This window comes from Phocoena sinus, chromosome 6, assembly GCF_008692025.1.
Source record: "Phocoena sinus isolate mPhoSin1 chromosome 6, mPhoSin1.pri, whole genome shotgun sequence".
Taxonomy (NCBI): Eukaryota; Metazoa; Chordata; class Mammalia; order Artiodactyla; family Phocoenidae; genus Phocoena; species Phocoena sinus.
This window is the reverse complement of record NC_045768.1, coordinates 46,791,734-46,802,518: the sequence shown is the minus strand read 5'-3', so window position 1 is coordinate 46,802,518 and position 10,785 is coordinate 46,791,734. Positions and strand designations below refer to the sequence as shown.

At 42.7% G+C, this 10,785-nt stretch overlaps 1 long non-coding RNA gene across 1 annotated transcript in view; it reads left to right on the top strand.

The window, feature by feature from the left end:
• Positions 1-259: 259 nt before the first annotated feature.
• The window catches only part of LOC116755089, a 77,976-nt gene continuing 67,450 nt past the window's right edge, over positions 260-10,785 (top strand). The window contains exon 1 of the long non-coding RNA XR_004350230.1: positions 260-314. This is a non-coding gene — a long non-coding RNA (uncharacterized LOC116755089). The remainder of the gene's footprint in view (positions 315-10,785) is intronic.

The following is a 10,785-nucleotide window of genomic DNA, read 5'->3' as shown; positions in this document are numbered from 1 at the left end:
CCGCTCAAGATGGCTGTTCTCTTGCTCTCTGTACGTCAACTGTCCAAGCAGTGCCTGCTTCACCTACACTCTACTCACCTGACTGACCTCCTTTTTACATACTCGCCCCAGGCCCCAGCTGGGGATTGTTCTTATCAAGGGGGCAGTGAGGGGCGTGCCCTCTGCCGGTTTCCCTGGTAACCAATGAGCGCACCTGCAGTCAGTCCCCCTATAACCAGCGTCTCCCTCCCCACCCGGGAGCGCAGCCTGCTTCCGTCCTGCTCAGTGTTGGCCGCACACGGTGGGGTGTCTCTCCAGGACCTTGCTCCAGACAAGTAAGCTCCCCCTTCGGTTAAACCGTTGATGTCTCTGTCGCTGACCCCGGGCTCTTTCTTTGGTCTTGAAGCTGGGCGAGTACAGGCCTTGTAGGCCCGAGGGGAGCAGCCCATTAATTGGAGGAGCAGCCAGGAGACCGAGGAAGCTCCTGTGAGCGCTGAGATGTCGGGAAATACAGGACGGGGAATGGAATGTTGCAAGGGCCGTCCAGTAACTCCTGTGGCCCAGAAGTTCCAGGGGTGCCCCTGAAAGTTGCGGGGGAAGTCCCAGGGTGGCCATCCACCAGTATGTGGGGCTTGTGGTGGCTATCCTTGCGGAATGGGGGCTGCCAAGAGATCTGGAGAACAATGGCCCCTAATGGCTCTGCTATTGCATCCAAGTGAGTCTTTTGTAATTGGTTTAATTGGTTCCTCTCTAGAAGAAACTGGTATTTCTCTTGCGCCTTTGAGATGTAAATGACTTACCTGGGCTCTCGGGAACTTTAGTCATGTGTGATCTCTAAGAGTGAAGGGGGAAAAAAAGAGCTTTTAGGTAAACTATAGAAAAATTATGTTTTGGGAATGTCTATCTAAAATAGTCCCTTCAGATTTTTGTAACTTGAAACTAGACTAAGTTAAATGGTGAGAATTCATTGACTATCTGGGTCATTTCAAATAGATTAAAATATTGGGACGTTAATTGCTAGGTGGGTCTAAGTTTACCTAACCTTGCCTTCTTAGAAGAGGAAGTTCACTAAAGCATAAGTTTCCAATCAGGAAATGCACAATTACTTGCTTCTTAGTTTTTGCCAGATATTAAGGTTTTTAAGGGTTAGGATTATAATGTCATAATTCTAGTTATCTTAAAATGTTGCATGTGACAGCAGAAACTAAGTTTTTTTTGTCAATTACATTGTGATCAAATGTTTAACCGTGACTTTTTTTTTTTTTTTTTTTGCGGTACCGCGGGCCTCTCACTGTTGTGGCCTCTCCCGTTGCGGAGCACAGGCTCCAGACGCGGAGGCTCAGCGGCCATGGCTCACGGGCCCAGCCGCTCCGTGGCATGTGGGATCTTCCCGGACCGGGGCACGAACCCGTGTCCCCTGCATCGGCAGGCGGACTCTCAACTACTGCACCATCAGGGAAGCCCCTAACCGTGACTTTTTAAGTCTTTCTGTCATTTATAGACAGTTGTACTCTGATAAATCTCAGATTATACTGGGGAACTGGGTAAGAAATGAAAGTATCCAAGGGAAAACCTGATGACTTTATAAAAAGTTAGGATTGTTTCCTGAGTGAACTGGTGAATATGGTTATAGTGTTTATGGATTTTTGTCTGGAATATTACTAGTTTCGACCTGTGCTTTCCAAATATAGGGAAGCCTTTCCCGTCAAGTTACTTAGGACTACAGCAATTTGGTAAATTATACCTCTGTGAGATATTTTTTTTCTCTCTGCCTATTCCCTCCAGAAATTGGAGACTCTTGGGTTCTGAGCAGGTGAATGGGAAAGACTGTCTCCTGGCATGTGCAGGAATCGCGATATTTTGGGGACTTCTAGAAGAGAGAAATCCAGTGAGTCTGATGCCAGACCTTTGGCATGGCTTTCCTGGCCTTGAGAGCCCTTTTGATAATTCAGTCTGAGACTTCTGAGGATTTCCACCACAGCCAGTTTGGAGGAACCTTTATGGTCAATTAACCAGACTTGTTTTGCAAACAAATTAGTCTTGATTTGGCTGTGTTTGGTGGATTAAGGGTAATTTTAAAGAGAAAATGTATAGCCTACGGTGTTTCCCCATTAACATACCTCTAAGTCTGTTCACAAGATTTGATTAGTTTTCCCCCAACGTGAATGTCTAGGCGAATATAAAGGAGGCCTAACATGGAGGGACATGATCTGAACCTGGAGACCCCAGCACTGAGGGATGGATACTTTGATCACCAATGATTTCTGCTGAAAGATTTGCAATCAAAAGGGGAAATGATGGAAAAAATCTATATGTATTGTGTAAGGTCGGATCTTAACAAACGGCACCGCGAAACAGAGGAAAGCTTCAAGTGCGCTTTATTAGGGAGCGCTCCCGGGCGAGGTTCACTGGTCCGAGAGAAAGGGGCCAGAGAAGTCGCACCTGGGCGAGGGTTGGGCAAAATTTTCTAGGGGAAGGGAAAGGGGTGTGGTGAATCTGGGAGGGCGCAGGGTATTCCTTATTTGGTGGTCTTTTCGGGTATCCTGGGGAACCGTTAGTCCCGCCCCTCGAAAGGAGGGAAGGCTGGGCCGGGTGCAAAGTCCCCAGGTCAGTTCCTGGAACTGGGTGGTCCGGAATGTCTCCAGGGCAGTTTCTGGAACTGGGTGGTCGGGAGAATTTCGGTCTGATGCAACCTGTGAATCTGATTGTGTTCCCCTGCCTCGGGCCAGTTGGCCTTACATATTGAGGTATGGGGAAGTCATTCTGGCTTATATATTGTGTAACAAATTTTGCTGACCAGAGTAGCCTGTTTTGTGGTCTTTCAGACATGCATTGTACATCTGCTTTGGCCACTGAGGAAGGGAATGGATTTGAAAGTCAAAATGTAGTAGCTGTGGTTCAGACATCCAAGGTAAAACTAGGTGGCCATTGTATATGTGATTTTAGACACGTTCTTGTATTTTTGAAAAGTTGAGTTTTCTGAACTGTATTGCAGACTAGGGCAAAAACCACAGGTGGGTGTGGTATTATCTCAGATGTGGTTACTGCTTATATTTTGCTTAATTGTCGTGATCTCCCCTGTGTTATGCCTGTTAGATGTCGTACATTTCATGCCTAGCCCAAGTAAAGGGAAATCTGTCCGAGGACTGAGTAGCAACACGGGCCTCGCTGTGAAATGAGTCTAACTGCTGGGTCTACAGTGAGATGCCATTGTTGCCCTCCTCTGGACTTCCATGAAAAATCGACCCAGTTAATATGACTATGTGGGGACTTCTGACAATGCGGGAAAAGACTCATCATCTTCTGGTCCCATATGCCAATCCGTCAGAAGGGCCATCTTCTGACGTAAACGTTACTGTATAACTGACTGCCCGTGAGCACCCCTGGGCAATGCTGTGTGGAATGGAATAGGCTGGCTCTGGACATACAGGTCCAAATAGTGGGACTATTTTTTGCTTGGAAAGACCTAATGGGTCCACCCCTGATGGCACCCAACATAACATGGGATGGCAGACCTGTACTGTGACTGCTGACTCCTGGCTAGGCCACCAGAATGTTTCTTTCAGAGCCGGGGCCTTCCCCTCCCCATGGAGAGGCTCTGAGTTTGTGAAAACCAGGGGTGGCCTGTCTGTATTGTATTTGCCGTATCTGGTTTCGGTGCTCTCTGCATACCTGACCCCAGGGATATTGCGGAAAAGGGATGGATCAAAATTGTAAGGGTCGTACAGGGCACATAGGGGTAGACTGTACGGTCATGCCACTCAAGATGGCTGTTCTTTTGCTCTCTGTAAATCCCCTGCCGACCAGTGCCTGTTTCACTTAAGCACATGACTAACCTTCCTAAGTACTTGCCCCAGACCCCAGCTGGTGATTGTTCTTATCTAAGGGGCAGTGAGGGGCATGCCTCTCTGCTGGTTTCCCTGGTAACTAATGAACCCACCTGATGTCAATTCCTCTATAACTGGTAATCTCTCTTTCCCCCTCTGGGAGTGAAGACTGCCACCCTGTCCTGCCCGCCATGCACTGCACATGGTGGGGTGTTGCTCCAGGACCTTGCTTCAGACACATATGTTCCCCCATCCATTAAGCCATTGATGTCTCTGTTGCTGACTCAGGGCTCTTTCTTCAGTCTTAAAGCTGGGCAAGTGCAGGCCTTGTAGGCCTGTGGGGTGCAGCCCAACGGTATAGTAAGTCTCCTACATACGAACAAGTTCCGTTCCGAGAGCACGTTCTTAAGTCTGATTTGTTCATAAGTCCAACAAAGTTAGCCTAGGTACCCAACTAACACAATTGGCTATAGTACTGTACTGTAATAGGTTTATACTACTTTTCACACAAATAATAAAAAACAAATGCAAAAAGTAAACATTTTTAATCTTACGGTACAGTACCTTGAAGAGTATAGTAGGACAGTACAACAGCTGGCATACAGGGGCTGGCATCGAGTGAACTGGCAAGAAGAGTTACTGACAGGAGGAGGGAGATGAGGTGGGAGATGGTAGAGCTGGAGGATAGTCAGCAATAGGAGACGGAGGGTAAGCTCCTGTTTCACTCACGCCTGACATTGATGGCACAGGTTCTGGTTCCTTGCTGGATTCAATTCTATCTACCCTCTTGAAAAAATGGTCCAGTGATGTCCGGGTAATAGCTTTCATCCTCTTCCAGTATCTCCAGTAAAGATACTACACAAAAGCACAACCACTTGTAGAGTATGCACGCATGTGACAATGTACTCCAAGACACATGAATTAACTTACGTGATTGGACATAAGAACGCATGTTCACATCTTTGAAAGTTTGCAACTTGAAGGTTTGTATGTAGGGAACCGACTGTATTATAGAGGTAGGTATAAAAGAAGTTAAATACTCTCTTGGAGTTTGCATACTGGTAACAACCGAAAAATTATAGTATATGGGGCAATTTTTAGTAATACAGGATTGCATTTTCTTCAGTACCAAATTTCATCATAAACCAGGACTATAGTTGTTCAGAAGATGGGATGAATGATGTATATGGAATAATAAAGAAAACTTCACAAGTAGAGTTGACCTTGAACTTGGATGCTAAAACATGAATGAAATTTGTATAAGATGAAAGTTAAGGGCTTCCCTGGTGGCGCAGTGGTTGAGAGTCTGCCTGCCGATGCAGGGGATGCGGGTTCGTGCCCCGGTCCGGGAGGATCCCACATGCCGCAGAGCAGCTGGGCCCATGAGCCATGGCCGCTGAGCCTGTGCGTCCGGAGCCTGTGCTCCGCAACAGGAGAGGCCACAACAGTGAGAGGCCCGCATATCACAAAAAAAAAAAAAAAAAAAAAAAGATGCAAGTTAAGACATAAGTAGGGTGAAAATAAAGATGTCAACAAAGGTCTAAACAAAAGACAGAAGAGAGGAGAAATAGTGTGTCCTTCTAATGTTTACTTTGTTCTTTAAATAAGATAAAGTCCCATATTATTCTTAGTCCTCTTTCTATAGTATCTAGAGATAGATAGTTAACGGATAGATAATTATTTTGGTAATTGCATCAGCTTGTCAAGATGAAAATATTTAACCTGTTGATAATTTTGAAGGGCTATTATTGTATTGTGTCTAGCAAGTAGTCACTCTCAGTTTACGTTTCATTCTTGAACCTAAGATATTCAGCTGTATAATTCAAAGTTCTATATTCAATATCATGTTAAATATTAAAAGTACAAATTAGTTCTGGTGAATAAAATTAAAATTGCAGGTCTGTCTAGGACATATGTATAACAAATTTTTTCATGTCCATTTGATTAAGTATGTCTCAACTATATCATGGTAATTCTTACATAACTGTGTTATACTACCAGTTTATTAATATCACTTACTAAGGGATTGCTATGTTACGCACTGTTGTGACCTGTTAAAAACAGAATTCAACTGAGTGAATTTTAGAGATCTTCTTGGCTTTATTCAGCGATTTATGATTGGGCAGCATCCAATCTAGCAGACATAAAGGAGCTCCAAGGAGCTGTACAAAATGAAAGACTTAGGGTGGAAGGGAGCAGGGATAAGAAGTTGTCTAGGCAAAAAAACCAGACTGGTTATTGCAAGGTTCTTTTCCTTGTAGGGCATGACAGAGGTTTATCAGGCAAACTGCCTAACAAATGTTAATCACGCAATTCCTCATTGACTGGTTTAGGATTTCTTTTCTGGGGGAGTTGAAACTGTAGTTAACTTGTCTCAGTTTGGTGATGTGGGGCTTAGCATAAGAACTCCATTTTGGGCCTGTTATCTTAACAAACCTCTTTAAATGTAGTTGAGGAAAATAAACATTATTATTTAAAACTATGTCTTATAAGGCTGATGGGTTGTGTAAAATAAAGGCTCTTTTGCTCTCCTGAAAATATTCGATAAGGATGAATTAGTAAAGATGGACCGTGGGGGTCTGAAGTAATTGTTGTATTTTCCTGCAAAAAGGCAAAGAAAAATTTGGAATTTCTGGTGGGTGATGATGAAACTTGTGAGAAGAAAAAGTCTGAGCAGTTTGGTAGGAAGCTAGAGGTTGTTTTGGAAATGGCCCAGAAAAACTTTAATTACAAAACATCTAGTATTCAATTTACAGAGTTTTTGCATTTTTGTGAGATGATGTCTATCTATATCATCTATCATCTATGTATCACCATCATCATCGTCTGTCTATCTAATTCCCTCTAATTTCCCCAAACCTATCTTCTGTTCTCCAAAGCACATTATATACTCACAAATTCTTCACGGGAGTGACTTACACAATAGAAATAAGGGAAAAAACTGGATTCTGTATCTTAGAGGAGCAGCAAGCACGAGATAGTGAGACAGTCCCCAAAATGAACTATTTGAGTGGAGGCAGGAGCGTAGATTCACAGCTGAGCAGGCGATGGTAGTAAGCACTCTGAGAATTTGCAGAAATCATAGTGGAGCTATTGTACTTTCTCCAACTTAGATGAAAATTTGTGCTATACTAATATATATCTGGCTATTTTGAGGTAGTGACCACAGAAAAAATAAGATTACACATACACATATGTATATTATATATATTTTAATTAATTAATTAATTAATTAATTAATTTTTTGCGGTACGCGGGCCTCTCACTGCTGTGGCCTCTCCCGTTGCGGAGCACAGGCTCCGGACGCGCAGGTTCAGCGGCCATGGCTCACGGACCCAGCCGCTCCGTGGAATGTAGAATCTTTCCAGACCAGGGCACGAACCTGCGTCCCCTGCATCGGCAGGTGGACTCTCAACCACTGCGCCACCAGGGAAGCCCCTATATTTTATATATATAATCCCATTTAACATTATATTGAAATGAAACATGTTTCATTTGATACTAGGTGATGTGAAATAAAACATCTGAGGGATTCACCCTAAAGATCCATCTCCAGTGAGTCTTCCCCAAAGAAGCATTCTCAAAACTCCTGTTTCCTTTTCTTTCACCTGGAAAGTATTGAATCCTTTCTCCTGTGAGTGTGATACTTATTATTGAGTTTAATAGCAGTTGTTTACATATCTGCCTTCTCCTGCAGAGGTAGCCTCAGCTTCTCTCCATTGCAGGAACATTTCTGTTGTTAATCAATGTGTGTTGAATGAGTTACTTCATTAGTACTGAAACTGATAGGTGTTGTTTCCAGGGGGCTCCGGGGAGCCCCGGTCTTTCATGTCTCAGTGCAGGAAGAATTCAGCAAGAGGAAAAGTGATAGATTAGAAGTGATTTATCAGAATAGGATGATTGTGAGGCTTGCAAGCCAGTGGGCGAGCAGGTGCCTCGACCCGAGAACTTAGTGGGCTACAGTTTTATAATCAAAGGAAAAGTGGGGAGGGGGAGAAGACTTCCTTCCTCATTCTTGAGTAGACGTCATACTTTCATCATCAGTTTCTCCTCCAGGTTGGGCTTTTTGTCCCTACGTGGTCAGGCTAGGTCCATAAATTATTGTTTTCATGTGTGCAGGGAGCATGTCCCAGGGATCATTTACATACTGAGCTTACTGGGCAGGATGTGGGTCTCATGCCACCATTGTTTTATTGTTTTGGGGCATGTCTCGTGCTTCTGTTGCATGGTTTTGTTGCTAAGCAAGCCTGCTTGGTTTAGTGGTTAAGCAAACCTGCTTTCTTGAGTAATCATTAACTTACAGGAGTCTCCCATATTTTTTCTACTTACAATCCCCTAGTGGGATTAACTATTGAATCACCTACTTTGTCCCTTTTCTCTGTCCCTATCAGTACCACTGAGGAGAGAAGCAATATCCTTTTTCTGTTTATAATCTTATAACGCCTAGTATAGTTTCCTACCTGTAGCCGGTATTCAATAAATGCTTACTACTGGGCTAGGGTAAGATATATGACGTTCTGTTTAAGATTCCTTCTCACTTTATTGTTTTGGAAAAGCTTATAGGCAAAGTAGTTATCTATTCAGTGGGATTTGAAAGATGCTAAATGTTCACCTGCCATATAACTCTTTTTTCAAAGGCTCAGCCAATTGGTGTTGTAGAAAAACGCGATGTAGCGTTGTAGGAAGATTTATTAGCTGCCTACCCTTGGGGAAACTACTTGATGTTACAAGTAAACTGGGAATGTGAATATTTTGGAAGATAGCTGTGGGTTTTAAGTTAGATAAAATATGTTCTATTCCCTAACAAAGTTACAGCCACATGGAAAGGATGGCAGTAAAAGTTAATCCCCTTTTCCAAAATTTCAAATATAGGTGAAAAAGCTTCAGAAGTTTCCTATGACATTTTAACATATTTCTAAACGTACCCAGTATACTCAATGACAAAGTTTGAAAAACAAATATTAACCAGCTGTCACCTTACTGTAAAGGAATGGGATCTAGGAATAGCAAGTATTTATGGTAGAGTTTTGAAAAGTTTAAAATAAAACTTGACTCACTTTTTAAGCCAGGAGTAGGTGGTTCTTGGCTTCTAGGAGTTAGCTTGTAGACACTGGCACCAAGCAAACCTAAAGGATGGATAAGACAAAAAAACAGGTGAATGGAGAGATAAGGTGATAAGGTAACAGAGAAAATTAATACAGTCCTACTAACCAGAATATCACAGTTCGTGATTTTTTTTTTCTTTTGCAGCTTTATAAACCCATCCTTCGTCTCCTTAGCTACTCCTTTGTTCAAAGCAGTCATTAAGTAGATTTAGTGCCAGGGTGTTTACAGACTCCGAGGATGACAGATAGGACTGTCTCGCTGCCTCTTCTGCATGTAGAACTGCAGTTGCAGTTGGAGTGAAAGGAAAAGTATGCTTCTAGAGAAAAAAAAAAAATTTAAATGTGTGCTGTCTTCTTGCCTTCCGTATCCTGTCTCCACTTTAAATAAGTTCCTGCCATAAGGTGGAGCTATATCCTATGGAGAGAAAAGTATTGGCTAGAAGATCTGGCAAAAGCCCACTTAGATAATTTTTCACTTGGCTTGTGGTTTGTGATTTTGAAAAGTTAAAATGCATGGCAGGCACCCCCAACTCCACCACCAACTGATGCAGAGAGAGTTGTTATTTTGGTGCAGCTAAGATTTTAATGTGGCAAAAGGTGTGTGAAGGCAAGCAGGACCTTGTTTGTTAGCTTACGCTGTAAGCACAGCTTCAGGGGAAACTCTTTGAAGTGCTGAGATCTGAGGTGGTGGGTTTTGAAGCCCCCCTGAGGTAATACAGAGAAACCGCAGGTATCTGATAGTGTTTGCTCTTGAGTAAATCATCCCCAGCATCAAACAGTGTGTTGACAAACAAAATGAAAAAAAAAAAAAAAAAGTGCTTTATTTAAAAGCGTATATTGTGTTGAATAGGATATTGCTAGAATTTAAGAGGCTGCCTTAAATTAGATGCAAGAGAGGTTTTGCTTCTCAGTTTGTGATTATAAGAGGTATGGCCATGAAAACCCCCAATTGTGTTATCTGTAAAACCCTGGCATATCCACCCAAAGGAAAAAATGATCCCCTGAAGAGAGAGAGCACTGCAGGGTTTCCTGATAACACATCAAGGGTAATCTAGATAAAGGAGAATGGCTCTACAGGAGTGTGTGTTCCATGACTCCCTGGGCAGTGCTCTCTATCTGGAAATCAATTAAAGGGCAGGGTACACCAGCTCATAGCTGGTTTGGGATTTCCTCAGTAGACATTTGCATAGAAACCTTGCAAATAGCTAAAACCTATTATAAAAATCCAAGATGGGTTTGATCTTGGTAGAGAAAAACCTTTACCCAATAAAAACTAATATTGGGGAAGTTTTATCAGTAAAGAATTCATCTAATGTGTATATGTTTTTCCATATTGATAATGGAACTCGTCTGAAATGTGCAAACATAACAATTATCTGCAATACGTCACTTATTACCTTCCTAGTGAAGGGGAGCAGGATTTGCCAAAATATGCCTCGTTGGCATACGGATTGAGTTGGTTATTTTTAAGAAACTGCAGGCACAGGAAAAGCTCTGAGAACTGAGTAGAAATTACTCTTTTGTAAGAGACATTTATAAGGAAAATCTTCATTTGTAAGGTTGTTTCCCTCTCCACCAGGATGAGGAGGGTGATCAAATCTCTAGAAACTCTTAGCAGTGGAGAAGGCATGGACGTCAATCTGCATTACAACCTTACTCTCGTTAACTGTGCTTTTCCCGGTAACCTCTAATAACTGGCTCCCCAGCCCCCAACATCTTCTTTTGTCTTTAGCTGGAGATGGTATTTAAGGTGATAGCTTGGACCATTTTGGGGAGTTAGTCAGTTTTCCTTGGTGTCTTGAATGTATACAGGGAGTATACATGTTATTAAACTTCTGTTTGTTTTTCTCCTCCTGTCCATCTGTCTTTTATCA